This window comes from Lepidothrix coronata, unplaced genomic scaffold (genome assembly GCF_001604755.1).
Source record: "Lepidothrix coronata isolate B3197 unplaced genomic scaffold, Lepidothrix_coronata-1.0 Scaffold69, whole genome shotgun sequence".
Lineage (NCBI taxonomy): Eukaryota > Metazoa > Chordata > Aves > Passeriformes > Pipridae > Lepidothrix > Lepidothrix coronata.
This window is the reverse complement of record NW_016690249.1, coordinates 577382-601807: the sequence shown is the minus strand read 5'-3', so window position 1 is coordinate 601807 and position 24426 is coordinate 577382. Positions and strand designations below refer to the sequence as shown.

General features: G+C 39.5%; 1 protein-coding gene across 5 annotated transcripts in view; it reads left to right on the top strand.

Annotated features, from left to right (window-relative positions):
- The window catches only part of LNX2 (ligand of numb-protein X 2), a 57373-nt gene that overhangs the window by 4920 nt on the left and 28027 nt on the right, over positions 1 to 24426 (top strand). Inside the window, exon 1 of one of the 5 annotated variants that reach the window (XM_017818650.1) lies at positions 2161 to 2261. The exons of 1 other annotated variant lie outside the window; for it this stretch is intronic. The gene's annotated coding sequence lies outside the window, so the exon portion shown is untranslated. Of the gene's footprint in view, positions 1 to 2160; positions 2303 to 12283; positions 12344 to 19735; positions 20027 to 24426 lie in introns of those variants that run through there. 3 more of the 5 variants (XM_017818649.1, XM_017818651.1, XM_017818652.1) reach the window with 3 other exon arrangements.

The following is a 24426-nucleotide window of genomic DNA, read 5'->3' as shown; positions in this document are numbered from 1 at the left end:
CTTACCTTCCTGTGGCTTTTTTTGTTCTTCAGATTGGTTCTAATCCTCATTTCTGAGTTCATAGATAGGAAGAAGAAAGCTAGTGCAGCAGAGGTTTTTGGCACAACAGAAGCAAATTGAAATTCAAGCAAAGCTAATGGAGGCTGACTTGTGTGCTGAAACCAGTTTGTGGGAAGTGATTTTTCGTAGTAGCAGTCTTGTGCTTGGACAAGCTGTCGTGTTCTGCCACAGGAATGTTGTGTTTGCTTTGAAGGGACCAACCCATGAGGTTTGTTTTTTTTCTGATAAAAAGCAACGTTTCGGAATCCTGGTGTGTCATGATTTTTCTGGCTATCAAGTTTTGGTTGGTATTCCTGAACAAAGTCTTAATTTAAAAAAAAAAAACAAAACAAAACAACAACAACTTAGCTGGTATCAGTGAGCCACCTTTGTTGGTGCATTTTACTTTGTCGTAGCGTGAATGTGCTTTTGTCTGCATACCTCATAGTCCCCAGATGAAAGGAGCTGTGTCATACTCTTACGGCAGTAGAACAGAGCCTATAGGGGTATGCCCATGTCATCCAAATCATTGCTCTAATTGACATCACTACCTGCAAAAACTGAACCTCTACAAGGCTCTTAAGCTAACCACATTTTTACTTCGACACACTTGTTTTTTTCCGCTGCCATCAGTAATGGCCTGTGCAGAATGGTACCATCCAAGTCCATCCTATAGCTGGATAACCTACATCTAGAGCAAGTCACATTTCAAGGAGGAGGCTGGAGACATTCTTGTCTGTGTCTGCCTCATGGATAGTGCAATGAATATCAGCAGCAGATTAAATACATAAATATGGGCTGTTAAGTTGCCTCTGTGCATTTGAAGGTTAAAAGTTATAGAAAAAAAAAACCAGTAAAAACTATCGCCTCTTCATGCAGAAGAGGACTGTTTATTATTACCTCCAATAGCCCACCCTTTGTCTTCTTGCCTCTTCTTATTGGTTCTGTTCCCCTGCCCTGTATAATTTTCTCCCTTTTTTTTTTAAATCAAATTGGTTAGCATTTGTTTATAACCAGAGTGAAATAGCTGTAAGTGAAAGCTGATCGATGCATCACAAGACCTCATAGATCCTAATATGTTGTGTAATTGTTCTAGTTGTGTTCAGAGAGTTTGCTATAATCCCCATTCCGATTGTACAGCTCTAACTACCCTTGACACAGTATTTGTGCACCACAGCTGTCATCCAAACCCACAGTGCTCCCCTGGGCTGTGAATTGAAGTAACTTGTTTTTTAAACTTCTAAGAAAACTTTTTCAGTGAAACTTCTTCTGGAGCAGGTTGACGAGGATTTCCTTCTGTCTGGCCTCTTTTTCCTGTTTTTATGTCTTGTTTGCTTAAGAGGGATTTTCTCATCCATTTATTGTTACTAACAGAAGCTAACGGAGGCTCACCCAGTGAATTAATAAAATAGTTGTCCTGCATTTATGTTAATTAAAAATTAGTACAATTAAATTCCTGAACTGTTTTTGCAATTAGTGCATTGCTAATCTGTCATTGCTGCTTCTAATGAAGACTGAAGGTGTAAAAATCACAGGGTTTCCTGCCTAATATTAAACCAGTACTGAATGCCTTCAGATTTTAGATTTGCTTCTTAACTATTTTAATTCCTTTTAGATGTTAAAGCTAATCTCGATTATGATAAAAATACAAATATTTTTGTGTATTTGTGGATCTGTCATGCATTTCATGCAAATGTCTTAAAAAGACATGTAAGTTAGATCTGTATGTAGACATTACAAAGCTTCATAAGAATTCAGTGACAACCACCAAATGTATTTCTTTTTAAAATCACCAGTAAAAAAAGGTATCTGTCTACTTCATCTGGCAAAATAACCGCTCTCCATTCTTGTTACCTGGCGGATGGCTCAGCATGTCTGTTTGCTCCAGATACTTTTATATTCTGTAGCTGGAAGTGACATGAGCTGAATTGAGCTTCCCCGCATGTACAACAGAAACTATACCTGTCGTCGTGTATTTATACAATGTTGGAATGATCCTGTATAAATAATACTTATGGGTTTAGTTGTGTGAAGCATTTTTTCCCCCCTTTGAAATCCATTTTGACTGGTAGCTGCTGACTTATATATTGACTGTGGCTCTCCTGCTTTTTGCAGGGAAAATAACTTTGCAGTGAAGCAAAAGTGAAGGTGATTCAGTGGTGGTGAAAAGGAGAATCAGCAGCACATCTTATCTGAGCACTTGACCTGAGTTGTCTTGCCATGTAAGCAGAAAAAGAGAATCTGTGGGAAAATTAACACTAAAGTGAGTGGTAACACAGAATTTTGGGTTACTGGAGTGTGAAATGAAACCGTTAACGGTCCTTTCTTCTGCAGTAAGGGATATGTGCCATTGACTAGAGAAATGTTGTAGAAATGTAACCGTTTCCTAAGTCATATTTTGAAAAGTTTGAAAAGCTGCGAAGCCAGGAAATGGTCAGAAGTGCCGTGCCACTATGAAGTGGAAGATACTTAATCAAGAACTTTTGGGTACAGCTTGACATGTTACCTCCTACAAACAATCAGAACCATATGGATTTCACAACAGCTATCTTTTGTCTTTAAGTAAGTCTCAAGTTTAGTGAAGGCAACTTAATTCACACAGTGATGTCAGCTTTGTGCTGAGATTTATTTATTTTTGCCTCACAGCGTCAGAGAGGAAAGAGTTCTGTTTTAGCTGCAGTACTGATTTTGAGGATAAAGATGTTTTGTTCTGGGGTGTTGATATAGGTGAGGCCGTGTATACCTGAAAACCTGCTAAGCAAGTTAGGTTGAAATGCAGAAGAGAAGGGATTTCACTTGAATGCACCCACGTGTGTTAGGAGCAGTTGCTATCCTGTATATACTGTTTTTCAGATGATGTATGACGTGCTAAGTCTTATTTAGCCATCCCTATAGCTTGACTGCAGTGGTGACTCCATGGGGTATTCTGTAGGCATGAGAGTCCTTTTGCCGGCTTCTGCTCCCAAGGAAGTCACTCAATTCACCACAGCTATGATGGTGTGGTTATAGTAAAGCATCCCTTGTGGCCTTTCTTTGCTAGGGCTGCTTGTACCAGTCTGGTTAGCATTCTACTCATCATTGATCTTCCTTTACAAATATTTGTGCATATATATAAAATTAATTTCTGTATATAAAGAAGTAAAACGGCATAGAAAGGGAAAAAACAAACCCTGTACTTACTATTTTCTTTCAACAATTCTCTCTTTTTTTTTTTTTCAGACCTTAACTTAGAACTACTTCGAAATTTATCTCTAACATCTAAGCTTTTTTATTGAAGAATGAAGCAGAAATACAGTAGTAAAAAACATAGAAATCTGATGCAGTATGTTTTTACCAATTTAATTATTGTTCAGTTCTGTAGTTTTTACCTTTTTAATTGTGAAGTAACTTTATTCTTCTAGCGCTGGCAGCAGTTACAGCAGTGAGGAGCTTCAATAATGTGTTGTTTAAAGTAGAAGATCTGTACAGATATTATTAATTATTAACATTCATTATAGAAAAGTAATGAACAGTTTATGGGTTTCATTGAGGAGATTTTTATCTGAATTGCCACACCAAAAGTTTGGAACACAGTAATTGTGTGATGGAAAAGTAGTAACCTTTATAGGATAAATGGAGTTATTTTCTTGATTTTCCAGCTGATGAGTAAAATATGTAAAAAGACATCAGTAAAAGACATTGAAAAACATATGATAACAAAAGCATAGTCCACAGGCTGTTCTGTCCTCAGTTTTCTGACATAAAATAAGCCTGCTTTTCAAATTTGAAATAAAGTGGAAGCATTTAAAGATGTGGAATAACGAATCATTTAATCAGATATTAGAACTATATGAAAACATATTTAAATATTTTAAAAATTAATTTAAATATATTGATAACAGTCTTTATTAGAAAAAGTGCTTTGCTTTTACATGAATTGACAAGGATTAGGATTTAATAGTGAATTAATTACTGTTTTCTGTTTGAGGGGGGGAAATATTTTCCCCAAAGACACTGCTTTTAATGCTGCCATCTTTCTTCCCAGATGTGCTCAAATACATTCTGCATTGTTTTAAAACAACTCTAATCTTTAATACAATTATCCGTAAACTTCCTTTGTTTACTAAGGGATTTTTTCAGATTATCAAATCATTTTATATACAAATCCTCCTTTTCTTGGTGCATACCATAACTCTCGATTGCATGCCTGAGGCAGTGCCCCAAATGAAACCAACTGACATCAATTATTGATGATTACTTTCTGCCTGCTGGGAGGTGAAATCAAGTCTCCGATCTCAATTCAGGATTTGTTTCAAACGGAGGGTAATGAGAGCGGGTGCAGGGGGACTCCAGAGCAGGTGCACTGATTTGCAACATAAGCATAGGCACGATGCTTATGAGTATGTGGGATTGAGAAGAGAAAATGGTTGGAGCCAAAGTTTTCATGTGGTTTCAAAGAATTTGTTCGGTAGTTTCCTAGCAGCCACACATCAAAATGAGAGTGTCTCACTGTGGTCGTATTTCATTGCACTGGAGCCTGGGATAGCACTTAACAGGAGGGGAGAGCCCCTCTGTCCCAGTTCTTCATCCCACCTAAATATGGCCTGATCTGATTCACTCTGACTCCATCAGTCTTCATAAGCTGAAACTGTACTCCTTATTTCTCGTGCACCAGTAACTGTCTTTCAGTGGGGTTTCATAAGTGTGAGATCAAGCAACCTAACAGAAACTGGAAAACTGGAAGGCAGTGGGTAAGCTAAAACGTGGCATTTCTTAATTTTATAAATTAGCTTGCAGCCTGAGTCATGTTTTAACATTGCTACATTTAATTTTTGGCACTGTCTTTTTAATGCAACAGTTGCAGCAACTTCATTTTTAGTAAAATCCTTATTGTTTATGAGGTTTATAAAGGAGCTGGCAATACTGCCTGAACTACAAGACAACTTAGAGACGGGGAAAACTTTATTATCCTATGGGAGAAAATTAATCTGCTTTCTGGAGGACAAAATAATGAGTGAGGATTTGGGTCCAGCCAGGTTTCTTCCACTGCAAATTCTTTCCAATGTTGGCAGTCTCTCGTGAGCGTACCTGCCTGGGTCTCCCAGCAAAACATTCACTCTTGGGTGTTTTTTTAGTAAGCTGTCTTTAGGCTTGCTAAAAAACAGAAAAAAGAAGGGAAACATAATTTTTTTTTTTTTTTAAGAACCCAACGTGGAATTTCTTGGGACAGAGCAAGCTGTGCAGGCACATGAGCATTTTTCGTGTTTGAAATTGTCAGAATCTGTTGTACGGATAAAGGTCAGATGTGAATACAAGAGTATGGCGTTTTCTCATCAGGACTGCTCCTCCATCCTCTGAACTCAATTCTAACGCCAAATGTCGTAGGGAGGAGTAAGTGAAAGAGGATGTATCTTCGAAGGGCAAATCAGTGCAGTGAGAGCTTCCCTGGTTGTCAAAAGCCTGAGTAAGCAGGTGGGGCTGGCAGCATGCCCTGAAGGTTAATGCGTCGGGTCACGAAGCTGGAGGGGGAGGTAAAGCCCTCCCTTCTGCCGGGGTTCTCAAGGAAGATGCCCTGAGAAGGCTTCTGGCTCCTGCGTCTCATTCCACCTTGGGCGCAGGGAGAAAGAAATGGTAGCTAGGACTGAGAAAATGCAAGGCTAAAAAATAATTAGCCAAAAAATCAGTATATATAGTATTGGTGGCATTTAGAACCACATTGGTTTCTTTGGTGGGCTCCAAGCAGCAGCAGGGCCAGTGTTTCCTTTCTTTTGCAGCTGAGCTGCCCTCCCAACCGCCCCAGCTGCCTGCCACACTAGCTGGGGTTTTATGGTGCCTCTGAGGCTATTCCTGGATGTCAAGTCTACGCTGGAGAAATACTGCCAAATTTTTTTTAGCGTTAATGCAGGAGAGGTCTAGCTGAGCACAGAGACAGTGATATTGTTAATTTTCCAGGCTGTTGCTATCTTACTCTCAGCTGTCCCTAGACAGCCTCACCATTTTATGTTTCTTCTCTAATGGTGTGAGCCAGGATGTCATAATATCCAAAACCAAATGTACCAGAAAATACAATAAATTAGAGTCGGGCTAGCAGAGTAATTGAAGAATAAACTGAATTTTAAACAACACAGGATTGTGTTATGAACTGATTGCTATGCATAAAATGCACCGGAGGAGTGTGACTTCATATAGATTTACTATTGATGGCAGCATTTCCTAGATTGCTGCTGGTAGTAAAGAAATGAAAACAATGTGAACTTTTGAGTTAGTACCACAACATACTGCAGTGAAGGAAAAGTACCATTCTAGTTACACTGCAAAGTAATTCCAGAAGAAAAATTTTCTCTGTTCTTTATTTATTTGTTTAAGAGGTTTACATGAATTTAGCAATTCTTGAGCTTATAAAAGTCACAAAGGGAGTGCACACCTTGACATGGAAAGAACTAAATTTTCCCTCAACTTTTAATGTAATTCTTCTGTAAGAAATTACTTAGGAAATGTAGCAGTAGAGTGGATTCCTCTCAATTCAGAAAATTGAGTCAAAGGACTTTTAGGGTCCTTAAGGAATTTTAAGGTTGTTTGCCAGTAAAGTTTTATGGCAGATAGTCTGCATATTTGTCTTTGAATAAATTTTTCTGGATTTTATTTCATCAAAAGCAGGTAGTGCACATACATAAGACATTTTAAAAATAACCCTCTAGCTGTCATGCTGGTCTCTAGAGACATAGGGACATGGCAGAAGAAGGTGTGGGTTTGTGAGCTACAAGTTACTTCAGCTGAGCCCTGGAAACTGAGCATCTGTGTTCTCCTGGTCTCTTGAAATGTGAAATGAGATAGTGCTAGTGAAAGCCACCCTGAAGATTGCTCATACAACCAGAAGCCATGGGAAAGCCTGTGGAAATGCAAGCAATCAGTAGCAGGTACTTGGTAAAAGATAACAAATGTTGTTTGAGCTGCTAGGTTGAAGAATCTGTGTGGGTTGTATGAAAGCGGGTCCTGTGCAGAGGCTGACCTGTCGATGTTAAAGTAGTCAAACTAAATGCAGAGAAACCTAAAAAACACTTTGGGCAATATCTTATTTTCTAATCTTTCTAATTTTGAGAATGCAAAGTCAATTTTGTAAGGATGAGATTTTTGGTGACAGTGATTCAAGCTCAAGGCACGACTCTGCCACTTCCAAAATTATGTTGTGCAGTGGAAGCAAATGGAAGGGCTGTTAAGTGGTAGAAATCAAACATGAGCCTTCAGTGGCAGGGAGGGCAGGAACAGAGAAGAGCAATATTACTGCACTGAAAGAATCTAATTTTGTAGTGATAAGGAGTATGATTTGTTTAATTGAGTGCTTTTAAGTTTAAAGGTTTAAGTTGTATTTAAACATGAAATGATATTGTCTGTTTTCATTATCGTTGTAAAATTTAAATAAGGTTCTCTACCAGCAATGGTAATGAAATACTTTGATTTTTGAACTAATTTTACTAAATAGTGAAAAAAGGTAGTTCTTGCGAGATAAATACTTGAATATATACAGTAAGCTTTAGCATTATTAAACTAATTCAAAGTGCTGTTAAATCCCTTGATTTAAATTATTTCACTGTGCCATGACCTAGTGGAATTAGAAATTAATCTGGAAGATGCAATTAATAAACTACTTATATCCCCCATGTAATACTTAAAATTAATTGTTTATCTTTGAGAGCTTTCCCCAGTGGAACACAACACTTGTAACAAGAATTTGTACGATTAAGTTTTTTTCTAGCTGTGGTCAGTCTCTTTTCTAGTGCTTCTTACCTAGTTAACTTAGCACATGAAATCTGTGTACCGTGGATGGGCTCTTAGTGCAGGTAAGACCACTCAAGAAACTTTGAGTGCAGTTGTTAGGGAGGAGTATGATGGGTAAATGGAGTTCTTGCTGAGAGTTGTGCAGCATGATTTTCTTTCAAAATGTATTTGTGGCATGAAAGAAGGTAAGAATTTCTGATAAAGTTTATTGCAATAATAAACGATAGAAACAAGTCAGTTTGTTTTGGAAGCTGCAGACAATTGAATCATATATTACAATTTAAACAATATATTTTCTGTAACATTTAGAAGCAGAAAATCTAAGCCATTTTCACAGGGTGAATGCATCTTGGAAACATGCAGCAGTTATCATGATTAACCGTAGGAAGACAGCTCCATATTCAATCCTGCAGTAAGGTGCCTAAGAGTCCTTTGAGGAAGGTCACCAAAGGGAGTATTAACAAGGAACCCAAAGGTGCTGTAGCTGGGGCATGGGACACAGGTGGTACTTGGGACCTACTGGTTTCTGACTTAAATGCACATGCTCACACGTGAAAGCTGGAAAGATTTAAAAAAACCTGAGAAGTTTACAAAAAAATAATTAGTGGCAGGTTTGTGGTATTTATTCAAGAGCTCCTCTTTCCTTGTCTTATTGGTAAGTAGACCACAGTGCATAGTGCATAAAAGTAATGGGAAGTTTCATCATTTTATAAAGATGTTTACATATCTGATGGCATCGCTGACAGGCAGCTAGTACAGCTGGGTATGTCTGGTAATGGTTTGCTACAGACTGAGTAAATATCATAAACACCTAATGATGGGGAACCCTCAGGAGCAGTAAACATGACTAGTTAATACCACTAGGTAAAGATTTCACTGTTGGATGCAAAGCTGCAGAAACGTGTATTTAAATGTGTACACGCAAACTAATCACTTCAGCAAGGTACATTGTATAGTGATGCTATTGGGATCTGCACTTGATCGTACAAATGGAATGCTTTTCCTGTAGCAGGTGGCAGGGAACCACTGTTATGTAAGGTCATTAATGTCATTCCACAGCTACTAATAGGGGGGACAGGTGGGATGAGAGATCCTGAGGCCAGTGCACAAGGTAGTCAGATCCATCCTTGTATGCCCTGCTGCTGCAGTGTTGCACTGCTGAGGATCGTTTTATGGTATGTTGTTGAATCCTGTAAGGAGAGCCTTGTAGTCTGGCAATCAGCTTTGCAGTGGAGACTTTAATGCTTGAAGAATCTCTTCAGTGTGTCATTTTAAATTATTTATACCCCAAAGCAAGTATAAATCATAGAATACCAGGTTGGGAGGGACCTCAAGAATCATCTGGTCCAACCTTTATTGGCAAAAGTACAACTAGATAAGATGGTCCAGCACCCTGTCCTCCAGATGAATCTTAAAAGTGTCTAGAGTTGGGGAATCCACCACTTCTGTGGGGAGATTATTCCAGTGGCTGATTGTGCCTCTTATGTTCAGTCGGAATCTCCAAAAGGTGACTTGTACGCCTTGTGTTTTCCACGTGTCTGCTTGTGAAATAGAGTCTCCAGCTTCTTTGTAGCCACTCTTTAAATAGTGGAACATGGTGATAAGGTCTCCCCTAAGCCTTCTTTTCTCAAAGCTGAACAAACCCAGTTCTCTCAGCCTCTGATATGGCAGGCTTTTCACTCCTTTGATCACCTTTCCCCTCTCTGGACCCTCTCCAGCCTCTTCACATCTTTTTGGGATGCTTCTAGTGTGTCCATTAGATGGGGAGATGAACAGCTCATAAATTCAGATGTTGCTTTGTTTCATGTTCAGTGAAATAGACTATGATGGTTGTAGTGCTGCAACACAAAGGCATTTTGAGTTTCATGAATGCAAGAAGGAATATTAATTCAATTCAGCTTTATCCCTGAAAAGTCCAATGAAAAAACAAGGAAGAGCCTTTCATTTATTTTGTTACATTGTTTTCCGACTTTGATAAGAGCTGCTTCTCTTCAGCCTTGATAAAGGATGTAGCAGCTGAAAAGAAACTTTCCTCATGTGAAGAAAAAGGGTGAGAAGTTGCAAAATGAGTTTAGAAGATAGTCAACAGAAGTATTTCATAGGACTTACAGAGGATCCCTTTTTATGAAAGTGAGAGAACTATAGATATAAACAAAGTCCGTACATGAGGCAATAGTTTGTTTGAAGTGGCATACTACTAAAATGTTGGGTTTTTTTCCTTCCAGCTCTTCCACATTTCTGAAGAGGGCATGGAAAAAGAGGAGTTCATAAAGGTTAAGACTTTTATGATTGTCAGTGACTTTGAGGTTCTTGGGTAAAGGCATTAAATAAGTGGAGTATACAGTGGCTGTATCATGGCCAGTATGTTGTTCTGTCACACCTTACAAAGTTAAAATGTCATGAGTTCAAAATATGTTTCCTCATATTTATGCACAACATAGAACAGCACAATTGCTCAGCTAAATAAACAGGACATTTTCCATTATAAGGTGCCATTACCTTTGTGCGTTCTTGTCATTTATGAAATCAGCGGGTGGTTAATTAAATTGCTCCTTCGGACTCTTCTGGAGGCTGTGTATTAATTATATTTTAGTGGTGGTATGCACATTTCTCAACTTTTTAATGAGAGTAAAAGTTGTTTACCGCTTCCTTCAGAAATACATTTTTGGGTTTGGTGTTTGGTTTTTTTTGAGGTTAGTATGATAAAAGGTTTTGTGGTAGGTTTTCTTTCCCATAAAATCTCATTATTCAGCTGATCACTGCAATCATGTAGCATGCTTAGTTGAAATGAAATCTTAAAATGTTAAATTTCCTGTTGCAAAGTGCTACTAAAACTGTAGTCTGTGTGTTAAACTCAGTGTTGTTGAAGGGAATAGGTTGATCACTCAGGAGGAGAACATTCTTCCTTTAGCCACTCAGATCTTTTGAAGACATGGCTCCTGAAGGCATTTTTGGGGCTCACATAGTGAGTTCTGGTTCAGCCTGTTGGCTGTCCTCCTCTGCTTTCACAGTAGTAGAAACACTACTGGTGTTTGGGATTTCAGAGGGAGCCGTGTGACAACAGGGCTGGTCTGGGGGGCAGCTTCCATGTGCCAGAGTAAGGGCTCTGTTTACATTCCCTTCCTTTGCTGTGTGACTCTTCACATGCTGTTCATACAGCTAAGATCCTCATGTTAAAAATTTTGGTATCTTAGCAAATGCCATTTCTAGCCATGACTTCATTTTAGTTAATGACACGTGCATGCTAAAGGAAGCCCTCTGTCAGCATCCCTGACAGAGGAATGCTGTAGCCAAGATAGGTTTATATTGGTTCTCTATCTGAAATGGTGTATTGCAGGTAAATGTAAAAACCCAAAGGAAATGCCCCTAACCTAGCGTAAATATCATTGACATTGTTGTTTTAGTGCTGTTGGAAATGTCTCCAGCAGAGGTGAAAAATTTCCAAGTGTTCTCTGTTTTTGAGATACCATTACAGGTTTTATCTAGTGGGAAGGAGCAGAATGGGCCTCACTTCTGAGTGGACAATTTATTTAACTGTTCTGGTGGTCTCCCCAGGTTGATGTCTCATCTAGGCCATGCAGCTCTCCTATGAACTAGAAGGACATCAGTCCTCTTCATTATACTTTTTATCCAAGTGTGTTTGTTTAAGACCATGCCAAGCCAAGAAAGTCAAGAAGAACAATTTTTGTAGTTTTTCATATGGGTTATTTACTTTGCAGTCATATTTTCTCAAGTGGAGAGTGGTATAAAGACCACCATGACATCTTCTGAAGCGTCCACTGAGACTTCAAACTGAAGCCCTCACCACTGGAGCATACTTGTCTACTGCTGATTTACTGTGGTGTTTGTAAATTTGGGTTGGGTTTTTTTCAGCCACTTCATGGAACTAAGTGAAGGGAGAGGATGGTCTCAGGAGGGATATGGTGGTTATCACATTTCGGTGGCTGTAGATGCTCCTGTATATCATTTGTATTATGTCAAATATAAGGGGAAAGTAATACTAAAGTATTCAATTTGCAAGTGATGTTATTGAAATCCAGTATACTGGACTTTATAAAAGCTGCTGTGAAAGATAGTAGTTTGTAGTTTGTGAGTCTGCAAATATGCAGTGTATCTAGTATTTGAAAAGCTAGGATCTTAGTTAATTTGAAAGAAAAACAATACTCTTTTTTCTCCTCCTTTTTTAATTGACAAAAGTAGAGCAATTTCAGGATGTAAAACTGACTTTCTTTACTGAATACGGCTGCAGTGTTGAGATACTGAATTATAAAACTATACAGAAATTGAGATTTTTTTTTTCAGAAAGTATGTGCAGTTTTGAGAACAGTTTCAAGATTTCACTTTCATTTCCTTTTTTCAAAAAAACAGAATTTTCTTAAATAGAAGAGTAGAAGAAAGAAAAAGAATGTTATATAATCCAATTTGTTGTTTTTCTTGCAAACATTGTGTTCCTTTACATAATATTTATAGCATACAGCACATGGAGAGCACGACAGAGACTTGAAACCTCCTGTATGTGTTGTGAAGCCACAATATGCATGGAGTTACTGTAAGTATTCCTGCATGTGTGATGCCCACACACACTCGCCGGGTGTGCTTACAAAACTGTGATGTGCGAGATGTAGTAGCAATGTTTCATTATGCATTCATGAGGAATTGCTGGCGACATTTTAGCTTGCAGTTAATTTTAATATTAGGTTTAGGATTTGAAAAGGACACAGTGTAAGAGAGTGCTTGCAGATCCTTTACCCTGGTTTCTGCCCTGGCTAGTGTTTCCTGAGCCGCAGCTATTAGGACTTCACTCATATTCGTGTGAGGCTAGGTGATTAATTTACTGCTTTAAGTAAATCAAACCCCAAGAGCTGCTTGGTGATTATGAGAGGAACTGGTTCTGTTTTAATTACCCACTGGTGAATTAATTTGTGTATACCAATATGCCAACAACCTTTTTCCTTGAAGTTCTCTGTGATGTGATATCCCCTCCTCCAGGAGGCCAACAGTATATTCTTTTCCTTTATGCTGGGCAGGTATGCTGTGCTCCCTTCTCACCTCCACTGGGATGGAAGGGTAAGAAATGTAGACCAAAAAAGTGAGGAAGAGAAGGAGCTGTCATGGTCTGTGTTGCAGGTTTTGTAATAGAACCTGGGTGCCGGCTGCCAAGGAATTGTACCAGGGTGTTTCTGGGGCTCTGCTCAGCATTTTAAGGCAGCTCCTCTTGAGAGTCTGGGCGCTGGGTGCTTAACTGTAGGTTAGACCTTGTGATGAGAATTACAAACAAGCAATGAAGGGATTGCTTTTGATTCAGCTTGTTTCAGTTGCATAGGCTATTCAAACATGAAGTGTAAAGTGAGTCTCTTAAATTAGCTGGTTTGTGCTTTTGTTTAATTTTTTTTTTTTAAATTTCTCTTTTGGAGGGTTTTTCCTAAATTATATGTTGTTTTTAGCAGGCTGAATACAAAGGCTCTTTATGGTGATTTGCATGAATGTGTGTGAATTTTTAAAGATTAAAAAAAATATATCTTTGTGTGGTTGTAAAAATTCAAGTTTAAAAACACCATTTCATGAATTACATGAGGTATCTTACATAGTATTCTTGTAGTTAGAAGGTGAGAAAGAAGTAGTGAAATACAATGCAACATTTATGCAGATACAAGCAGAGGTCAGCATATGTTCTGGCTGAAATTAAACCAGTGTCCTCCTTTCTCGCAGCTATTTGTATTATTTATAATTGCATGAGATGTGTATTGAGAGGGTGGCTGGGAAATAAACTCTTAAATACGAAAGCTCTTTGGTCTCCTAGGATACGTGTGGAGTAGTGTTTGTACAGTTATCCATAAGGTTTTCCAATGGGCATCCTAGAAACCTTGGTAAACTTCCAGGTAGCCTTCATAACCACCTTGCAAAAAAAGGTTGCTTGTTTTGCTGGGTGCTATGCAACACATGCAAACTTTAAGTAACAGAAGTCCTTTTATTAAGATTTTTTTAAAATCAGAAGAGGATGATATACTCTTGAAAAACAGAATGAGAAACTGAACATCATTCAGACTTTTGTTCCTTCTTTATTTATTAAATCTATTTGCTTTCAGGACTTGGTGTGTAGGTATTTTGAAATAACTGCACTTAATATTTTCAGCTGGAAATGTTTATCCCAAAGAATATTTCACATTTTGCTGTTTTTCCAGGATTTGAGGAGGGGAAGGAGAGAGGAAAAAAAAACAGGAGAGCAAGTGAGGCATCAGGTGTGGCTGTTAGGAGGTTTTTTAGTTGAAGATTTGAAATGGTTGGTGAGGTTCACTGGTTCAGTTGGTGTATTTTCTTACCTTAAGCATACTGTGTATCAATGTTTACAATAATTATTTGGAATACGGTTTTATAGCTAGTTCATTGCATACTCTGGCTGTCAGTTTTTTGGTACTGGGAATCTCTAAGCCAGAGTATCTCCTCGGTTACATTTGCAAGTCTAAAGGGAGTCTGGAGGGCAGTGGAAAACTTGGGTCTCCAACCAGCCAGTGCCTCAGCAGATGTGCTGCTCTCCAAATCTAGCATCCAGAAAGAAAACACCTTTTATTGGATATAGGAAAGGTACAGTGATTTATTTTCATGTACTCAGTGAAAAAAAACCAAGACTCTTTGTAAACCCTTTCTGGTTTATATTCCATTTAGTAATAAGGATTCACTAAAGCTAAAGCAACACAACATACTCTAACAGCAAAATAAGTATCAGTTCAGAATTTAACTTTATTGAAACCTAATGTTCAATTAAACCGGTCCGTGTGGACAAGCAGTAAATCTGAGTTCATAAATTTCTAGTCTCAAAGTTTACAAAGGGAAATTATGCGAATTACTCCCTTTAGCCAAAGTATGCTATATTATTGCGGGGCCTCTGGTGGTCTAGTGGTTAGGGTGCAGGACTCTCACCGCTGCGACCCGAGTTCGATTCCCAGCCCCCCGGGCAGATGGAGCTCGTCAGCCCTGTGAGGCAATCCATCTAAGAGAAGGTCACTCTAAACAAACCTACGTCCTGGGGACCTCACTGCCACTGTCCAAGCTTGCTCGGCCCCGGCAGATGAACCTCAGGATTAAAGGGTGGGCTCAGTTCAGCGCACGCTGTGTCTCACCTAAAAAAAAAAAAAAATCCACTGCGCAGGCTTGAAAGGTTAATGACCTTTCCCAAATCTTCGCTCGCGAAGACTGGCCATTATTATTATTATTTTATTTATATTATTGCAGAAGCCTTCTAGTGTAACTTCTCAGTTCCATGAAAGGTTTTACCTTTTCCATCTTAAAATTCTTCAGCTGGGATGGCCTTTTCATGACTCCATCCTCCCTATGTCTTTTATTTATAGTCACTCAACACATGGAGGCAGCCTAGTTGCCTGGGATATTACTTGTTTCTGTGTTCTCATCCCATATGACTGATATTAAGAGACAGTGTTGCTTGTAGTTGAGTTGCTGCTTTTAAAGTAAAATGTCTCCTTTGAATGAGACTCTCATCATGTTCTTGTCTGCATTTCTGGTTTTTGCATGAAGTACAGGATAAAGGCTTTTAATTACCCTGTCTGTCCTCCTCTTGGTTCACTAAATTGAAATTATTAGCTTTTTAACTGTCAAAATCAGTGAAAATCAAGACTGTTTTTTATTGCAGTATTAAACAGTTCTTTATGGAAGCATAAAAGGTTGGTTTTCTGACACAAGTGTCTGTGTCTAGCTGGAAACTGGTAACTGTAGAGCAGACTGCTTTTTGTGGGGTTGATACAGAAGGGACCCTTCTCAGGATTAAGTGTGCACTTCTTTTCTGGGTGTTCCTTAGCTTTTTAGCGACTCTGCCAAGTGAAGATGACTTGTGGCATTGTCTTTAAACCCACTAAACCCTGTTCTTGTGAGCCATTAGATTGCTCTGAACTTGATGGTAAGTTTGAGCTGCTTCTTACAGGATCTGGAGTTTATGAACAGGGACTTCGCAGGTGAACTTCTGAGTAATTTCTTGAATCCCTGTTGCTGATAGGAGCAGAGAAACTTGGAAGTATGCTATTTCCAAATACTCCATTGCATGGAGCTAACCTGGCCCTACCAACACAGCTGCTGCTGCTTCTGTACGAAGGGTAGGCAGGTGTCTACAGCAGCACTGGTGTTCGTGTGGCATTTCTGGCATCTCGTAGTCTCTTTGCACAGCACTGCGCCTTTTTTTTGTGAAAAAGAAATATATCCCATGGGAATGTGAGTCCTTATCTTGGAGACACCATAATACTTTGGGTTCATTTACACAGCTCCCAGTGCAGCAGGATTGTTGTCTCTGATGGTTTCTGGCTCTTGGACAATATGGCAATTAAAAAAAAAATGTTTATAAAGCTTGAAAAATGTTTCATCTAAGTATCTGGCATAAAACATGTGAAAGTGTTTAGCATAGGTTGGGAGTAAAAAAAGAAGTGCAGAAATAAAAGAGAAATTGAATTTTTTATGTCTATGAACCTAACCCAACTTGTTGAGAAGTGCTTCATTTGAGAAAATGGGTGTTGTGGTTAAGGAGTGCAAAGAAGATGGGTACTCCAGAGGGTGAGTTGTCTGCCTCTTAAAGACCTTTTTTCAAAAGCACTGCTGATGAAGTACTATCCTTCAAAGCAAGACTGGTATTTTAAAAGCTAGCTCTTAGGGGTTGAATGCATAGAATAAATTAGGAAGTGAAAATTGTATCATCCCCCACAGAATCTCAAATGCAAAATTTCAGCATGTTGAAAAGAGATTGGACAGGGAGGAGGAGGAGGAAAAGGTTGGCTCCTTCCCAATGTAGCATGCCTCTGTTGGCCTCTGTTGCTGCAACCATTTTGACCATGAATACAGAAGAGTGGTGCCTAAAGTGAGGAATCTGAACGGCCTACCTGGTGGGGCTCTTTAGCACATTGCTCCTTTCCCACTCTCTTCCCAAAATGTGGTGAATCAGAATTGCCTAGTGACGTGAGTAAATGTCTTGTATATGTTTTGCAAATTTATGATTAAGTATCTAAGAACTGAAATGCATTTTTCTTTCATAATTCTAGGCCTTTTTTTTTTTTCAACAACTCCGTTTTTGTTCACTAGATGAGCGTAGCAGTTGGGAGCACTGATGCCTCCCCACCCTAACAAACTTCTGAGCTTTCCCCCTGTTTGCTTGTAGCCTTCTGTGAGGACTTAACTCTCTTGTATTGAGCAATTTTATTCTAGTTTATTTCTTGATTTATAGTTCTTTACATATATTATCTGTTATATATGATTTCTGCATATGGCTACCAGTTTGATGTTTTACATAGGTGCTGCCACATTACTTCTCCTTAGTGTCATTTTTTTCTTTGATTTGATTTTAATTTGTACTACTCACTTAGAAGGTAATGGTTTTCAGTTGCCTGCCTTTGTTTAGGAATGTTATTTTTTCTTAAACAAAGAGAACAAGGCCATCAAGGAAAGTGGCCAGAAATGCTGTAACAGCAATTCAGCTCTCCCTCCTCCACATTATTCATTCTGCAAGGGTGACTTGGAAGATTGCTGCTTAATATTTAGCCCCTGTCACTCATGCGAGAATACATACCAGGACCTCTCGGCCTGCTGTGTGTGTGCTGCTATGCATCTTTGCCAGCATTTTCACTTGAATCTTAAAGAACTGTTTTCCAACAGTGTTCCCACTGAAGTAGTTTCTTCCTGAGAGCAGTAACAGGATTCAAGGGACATGCTGTAGCAGCCAAACTTTGCACCTCAGGTGGATAAATAGCTGCGCTGTAAAAGGTTCCCTATGTAATAGGTGGTGAAATTCTACTTTTATTTATATATGTTTGTGTGTGTATTTAACATGCAGTTAGACAAGCTTATGGAGAAAGTATTTGAAATAAACAGCTGGCAAACTTGGTTAGGGGATAGAGAAGTGTTTTAGGAAAAATATTTGATTTTTTTTTTCATTCAGCAAATGTTGTCTCCACTCGTTCTTGGTGGCTGTGTAATTACAAGGGCTGAAGTGGAGAATGTATGATTCCTATAGTGGGACTAAAAAGCAGGCTTTGCTCCATGTTTTTTGTCTCTGTCAAATATGTATAACCAGACTTGATTTTACATAGTCAACTCAACATCCACTTCCCTCTCTGAATCCTGTCTGGAGGCCCCAGATCAAGCACTAGTCTACTGTGCATGTAAATATCTGTTTACATACAAAGTATTTAAATGGTTTTAATTTAAGATAATATTTGTATATTTTAATACTACAACTTCTAGATCTAACATGTTCTTGTTATGTAAATTCTGATAATGTGTGGAGCCATACATTTTCAATATCTCTACAGAGTACATCTGTTGAGGTATGACAGGCAACATAAGCAGAAAGTCTCAATTCAAAGGTTTTATTTTCTGAAAAGCATCCTAAAAAATAGTATGGGAGTACTTTGTACAAATATAAAAGAGCATGAGGACAAGTCACGCTCTGCCTTTTCTGTGTGCCCAAAGCTGGATCAGCCAGCTTTTTACACATACCAGAAAGAAAGTTCTCCCTGGAAATTAGGTGGAAATTAAATTATGTACAGCAGCAGAGTTAAATTTCTTCAACAGATTTAATAGGAAGAGACACAGCCTTCCCCCTAAAGCATTAAGAATCAAAGAACTTGCCTTTATCGTGGAGTTAATTCAAGTGACAGCTAGTGCATGGGATCCAGGCACAAAGAGGGACTGCTCAGGTGTGGCAGTGCTTTTGGGATGAGCCACCTGCTTGCCGAGGAGTGGCCAGAGCCAGCCCAGCTTTGCCTGATCCCTGGTTGTGCTGGGCTGCAGACCAAGAGGGGTGGTTGTGGAGGTGAGCCCGTCACTGCCTGCAGTATCCCTGCTCAGGGGCAAGTCGTGTCTCCTGGCTAATTTGGCCTGTGTGTAGGTAGGCTGAGTTAAATGCTCCTTTGACTGTGGGCTTAAAGAAGGCTCTTATTTTCTTCTTTTTCTGAGAGAGAGTCCTAATGTGATGATATTTGTTTTCTTTCATTAGGGAGAAAAAAAGCAGTTTAGGCAATTGCCTTAGCTCTCCAAGTGATGCTCCTTAGCTGCTGGGGTTTGGCAGGTTGAGGCTGGAGGCTGAAGCTGCAAGCTTCAGACCAAGTCTAGACCATCCTCTGCACTACTCTCCTGTACTTTCAACTTTCTTCCTCTGGTCATGAGTTCTCATGTGTTCTTTTCAGCCCATGGGCACTCGCTCCTGCAGAGGACTCTGCCTCCTTTCCTGCAGGACAAGGACAGCGTGGGGCTTATCATTTATCTGAGCTGTCTCTAAACCGAGTCTTCTTGGCTCTGTCTCGCACAGATCTTAGAAATGCTTGTTTTGAGAGAGATTGTGGGGTTTTTGTTAGCTTAGTAGGAGGTAGCTTTGTTTTTTTTCGTGATGTGGCTAAGCAAAAAAACTGCTTAGTAACAGCATAGTTTACCTTTGAAATTAGCTTTCCACCATCGTTCAAGTTGTGGTTGATGGGGGAAACCAGCTGTAACAAGTTATGCAAGGTGGCATATGCCTGAAGGAAGAGATGGGCTGGCATTTCTCCTTGAAAATAGTTAAGTCCTGCAATTTAACTATTCAGAAAGTTCTTTTATCCTTTACACCCCTCCACCCCCAGCTTCTCTCTGTCATCAAAGCTATTTTGCGATTAATCCCAGTGCTGTCTCCCTGAATTTCCTCCATGCACACCCGTAGGGCTGGGGGCTGGTTATACAGAAGAGCAGAAAAAGGGAACATAGCTCTCAGATTCCTTTAGTTTCTTTGGATCTCTGCTGCTCCTTAAAATCTGAATTAATCAAATTCTCTCTGTGCATCTCCAGGAGCAAGCTACATTTAATCTAGTTAAGTGTTTTCTGTTCATCCATGAAAGTCCCCTTTTCAGGGCAAAGTGCGCAGGGGAGGGCTTTCCAGAAGGTTTAGCATCTTGATGGACAGCTTTCTGCTGCCTTCATATCTCCGAACAGAAAGGGTGGCACATATGGCAAGGGCTGGTGGACAGATTGCACGGCAGAAAATATCCATGGCGGATAAGCAAATGTTTTACTCTTTCTTGCCTTTCTCCTCTGCTCCATCAGTGAGAAGAAAGCTTTACTAATTGTCTCCTTATCGTGGATTTTTGACTCTTGGGGTACTCTCTTTCCTTCCACTGGATATAAAAGCCCACCTGTTACAGCAGGTGTAATTAGATACTGCTTTCCTTATTTTTGCACTAGGAAGGAAATTTGTCTTTGGGTCTCCTGACAGGTAAGAGTGCATTATTTTCACTTTCATTTCATTTTACTTTTTATTTTTTCACTGCTGCAAAAAAATGGAAACAGGTTTAGAAACTTGAAGGAGGTTTCTTGCAGATCTTTTTATATGCTTAGACCTAAAAGTTGCCAACCTGCTCAGTTGTTGAGATACCTGGGTGCATCTTGAGTCGCCAGGTGCTTGTCCCATATTTAGGCATTCCTGCAGTGTGGTGGCTTCTGACACCAAATAGGGTTAGCCTCCAGAAAGAGGCACTTTTCTTTCCACTGAGCAGAAAATTTAATTTACTTAGAGAAAGGGAATCTTCTCACAAATTGTAAAGATAGCTCCTGCCTCTCTTGTGAAGTGGGATGGCAGAGGAGGGAAGTACTTGTGAGCAATACTTCACTTAGGTTGGGCAGCAGTGGCTGCCGTGCCTGTAGAGGAGAGGGTGCAAGCTCAAGTTCATTCTTCTCCAGCGGGGTTCATGCTTCCTGCAGACTAGGAGTGGCTCTCATCTGGCTTGGCTTGAGCGTCCTACTTCCTCCCTTTTCAGCACTAATCTTGTTCAGTTGGAATATGGAAAATTTAATTTGTAGATGTATCTTCATTAAAGATTCATACTCTTACCTCCTTTTCTTCTATTCTGAGGTGATTTATTAGATGTAACTGTGTATTTGCTACAAAGAATGGATATTTCATTGCAGGGACCTCTGTACAGTCACAGTGCTCATCTTCCCTATCTCATTCGAGACCAATTTGACTAACATAAAGCTGTTTTAATCTCCTAGTCCAAAAATAGAAGCCATTCCATTTGTGCCACGGAAGATGGCTGCAAGATGATCTTTGCATGTTTGAGCAAAACCTTCTGACCATTTGTTTTATCTTTGGGCACCATGTCCCTCTCTTTCCTCCTGTTAAGGATGTCGAGCATCCCTGGGTTTGAGGTTGTGGTTTTGGGAGGTAGGCATCATCCATCATCTCTCCTAAGGATGACTAGTCTTGTGCTTCCCTTTGGTATCCCTGTTCTGTACATCACTTCGTTTCCTGGTGTGATGGTTGCTTGGAACCTCTAAACCTCTGTAGGCAGCCGTGGGGCAGAGAGGGCAGCACAGGCATTTCCTCTGCCGGTCCGCTCGCGTGGCAACATCTCACACCCTGATGTACAGAGGGGACCCTTAACGTTGCAATGGTAATTAAAGCCCGTGGCCCCCTAGTTGCCATGGAAACACAGCACTCTACAAATATCAAACACAGCTTACAGTCCTGTTAATTTTCCCAAAAACACTTATTCCTCAGATTTAAGCAGGGTTTCATTTTGCATCCTTGAAAAATGCCGTACTGTGAAAATACTCAGCAAGGGGAGTGCATGTGCATTTTTTTTTAGGGAATTGCATGTAAAAACCCTCGCTCCTGAGGTGGGGAAGGAAAACTGTCACCTGTGACCTTTGCAGTGATAATGGCGTCATCACCTGGTGCAGGGTTGACATCTTGTCTGTGAGGGCATTCATTTGATGGAACCAAAAGGCTATCACAGAGGCAAAAAAATAATCTATGGAGAGGTGGTTTTACTGCAAACCCGGCATTGCCTGGTTTTGGTTCAGTGGAACAAAGTCACCATTCAGGTATAATATTATTTATTTTGAATATAAAACTTCCAGTCACTCTGCTGAACACTTAAAAACATGGAAAAGGGTTGCTTGTTTTTGTTTTTTTTTTTTTTGGCACCAAAAATAGGTGTATTGGGTAATTGGCATGCGGTGACAGTGTGGCTGCAGCTTTAGAAGAAAACTGCCCCAGGCTAATTGCTGTGCCCTGTCCATATCTGGTAGATTTTGTTTCCTGACTTTGAGCTGACAGGTGCTATTTTTTGACAACATTTTCATTTGTTTGCATTTTCAAAAGACAAAGAGTCTTAACAGGATTACTGTCTCATAAACTTGGACTAGAATCGTATTGGGGTTTGGTGTCTGAAGGCAGTGCAGCCCTCAGATATCAGTATAATTAACATGGCTACTGTAAAGTCAATACATGTTGCTAGTACTGCTTCACTTGTTTGCTGTATGGCTTTAATATTAAAGCAGAGATTGTATCTAATGAGCTGGGTCACGCTTATGGGAAGATGGGGAATAACACTTTTCCCTTCTAGTGCTGTTCGCTAGCTGTTTATTCTCATTATGTTTTTTATTAGTTTCTTCTATTTTTTATTCTTCCACTCAAGCTAGGGTCTGCTTTGAGAACAGTTAGGAATCATCAGCCTGATACTGTAATTCCTATGAAGACTACTGGACTGGGAACTAAGAACTAATGTTTAATTAATGTTATGATGTGGTTTTAAGGAATGGATTTAACCACTGTCTAGTCTCCCTTTCCTGGGGCTTGTGTTGATCCAGCCCTGACTGCTCAGACATCCTGTTCACAACCCTGGCATTTGAATAAGGCAGAGGAGTTTGGGTATCATGGGACCTTTCCTAGCAAGCATAGGTACTCAGGTGCCATTGACCATGGAGAACAGGCTTTGGAAATCTTGTGACATTTTAAAATTAATCCTGAAATCGAGGTTGATGACCATACTGTTGTTCAGTGTTACTGATCAGTTTGTGTTATGTGTTGCCTTGCAAGGTCAAATCTGAGTGACCAGGAAAGGACTACCTGAATTCAGGGTCACATGAAGTCTTCACCATAGCTGTCAGAGTTTTTTCCATACCCTCCCTTTCCACACTGCAGAGGGATAAGGAAGGGATATCCTGAGGCATTTCTGTGCTGCCAGGAGGCAGCAAAATTTTGAGCCTTCTGGGAGGAGAAGAAGCAGCAGCCAGTACCTGGTGGCCTTTAATCAAGTGGAAATATGGGTGGACGGTTTTTCACTTGCAGTTGGTTTAAACTACATGGTAGAAATTAACCATCGATTCAATGGGGAGATAGGTCTCAGTGTGAATATGCCCATTCTGGTGTAGAAAGTTGTTAGGCACAGAACTGAGATTTGCATCCCAGCCATTTTGGGACACCAGAGTCCAGCAAAGGAACAGAGGTGTCATTCATCTAAGGGTGCTCCTTTGACCTTTGCTTTTGGTTGAGAAAATTGCATAGGGGATTGCAAACAAAATAAGCAATTGTGGTATAGTAAAGGTAATTTTTGAAGAGGTTAGTTGGTAAGACAGTTGTTCTATATAGTTGTTTGCTTCTGGAGAATACTCAGGATTTTTTTGTAAAATTTTGACCAGTCAGTTAATGGGCTCTAAATCTCTAGGATTTTATTGAGATAATTTAGAAATAGATTACTTAAATCCTGAGAGCATTAATTGCAAAATACATATTTCCATTAACTTCAAACTGGAAGTATTTGTGACTTACATAAAGACAACCATAATAAAAAGGCCAAGTTATTGTTACAATTCCAGTTTGCTTGTGGTTTGTTTGGGGTTTTTTTAATAGTGCCTATTCAGATAGAAGGAATAAACATTGTGAAATCTGATGTAGGTATAAAGCCTGACATCTTATGCTTTTGTAAAAATGTGTCAGGCTTCTCCAGAGAATGTTAGTTGAATCAGTAAGTCAGAACTAGAGGAGGCCGAAGGATAAGGCTGTCTTTTGCAGCCTAAAAATCATTCTCGTGCACACTCCACTTAAAAAACTAAAATAAAAATTTGCACAGTCAGATGTCCAGTCTTGCCTGGTTTCCAAATGGATTGTGATTTAAAACTGAAAGCAGGGCAGCACCTGCACTATTTGACTGGTTTAACGAAGTCCTGGGAGAATTATTTTCTAGGGAATTATACGACTTGAATAACGGGCCTGGCTGGCTCTTTTACCCACTTCATATTTTTTATAATTCTGGCTATTTTTCCTGTTTGCAGCTTTCCTGAGCTGTTATCATCCTGTGATGCTGGTGATCTGCTGTGATAACAGATATAGCAAATAGTATAAGGGATGCAGAAAGAGGGTTGAAGTAGGGTATTATAAATGGCAATGCTCTAATACTGTGGATTTCAGGGGTATAGTGCTTTACATCAGTGAAATTTAGACCTTGCCTGCCATCCCAACTGTTGCTCAGACTACAAATATTGTGTTTGTGGACTTTGAAAATAAGCTGATATTTTGCACTGGGAGCAAATAGTAAAAAGTCTTTAAACTGATAATTAGGCACCACAGTATATGAACAATACAAATCCTGGTGAGTGATTCCTCAGTGATGGAATGGGCTTGCCCCAAGTACAGCACAGCAGTGAAAAAAGCAGACAGAAGTGTGAAAGTACAGAAATCTCGATTTTTCTATTGTTGTTATTTTTTTTTATTTTTGAGGGGTATTTTATTTTTTGGGGGTTTTTTGTTGTTGGTTTGGGGGGTTTTTGGGTGGTGGCAGTGGGATTTTTTTTCCCTTTTGAATCTTCATGTTGTAATCCACTATCTGTTTC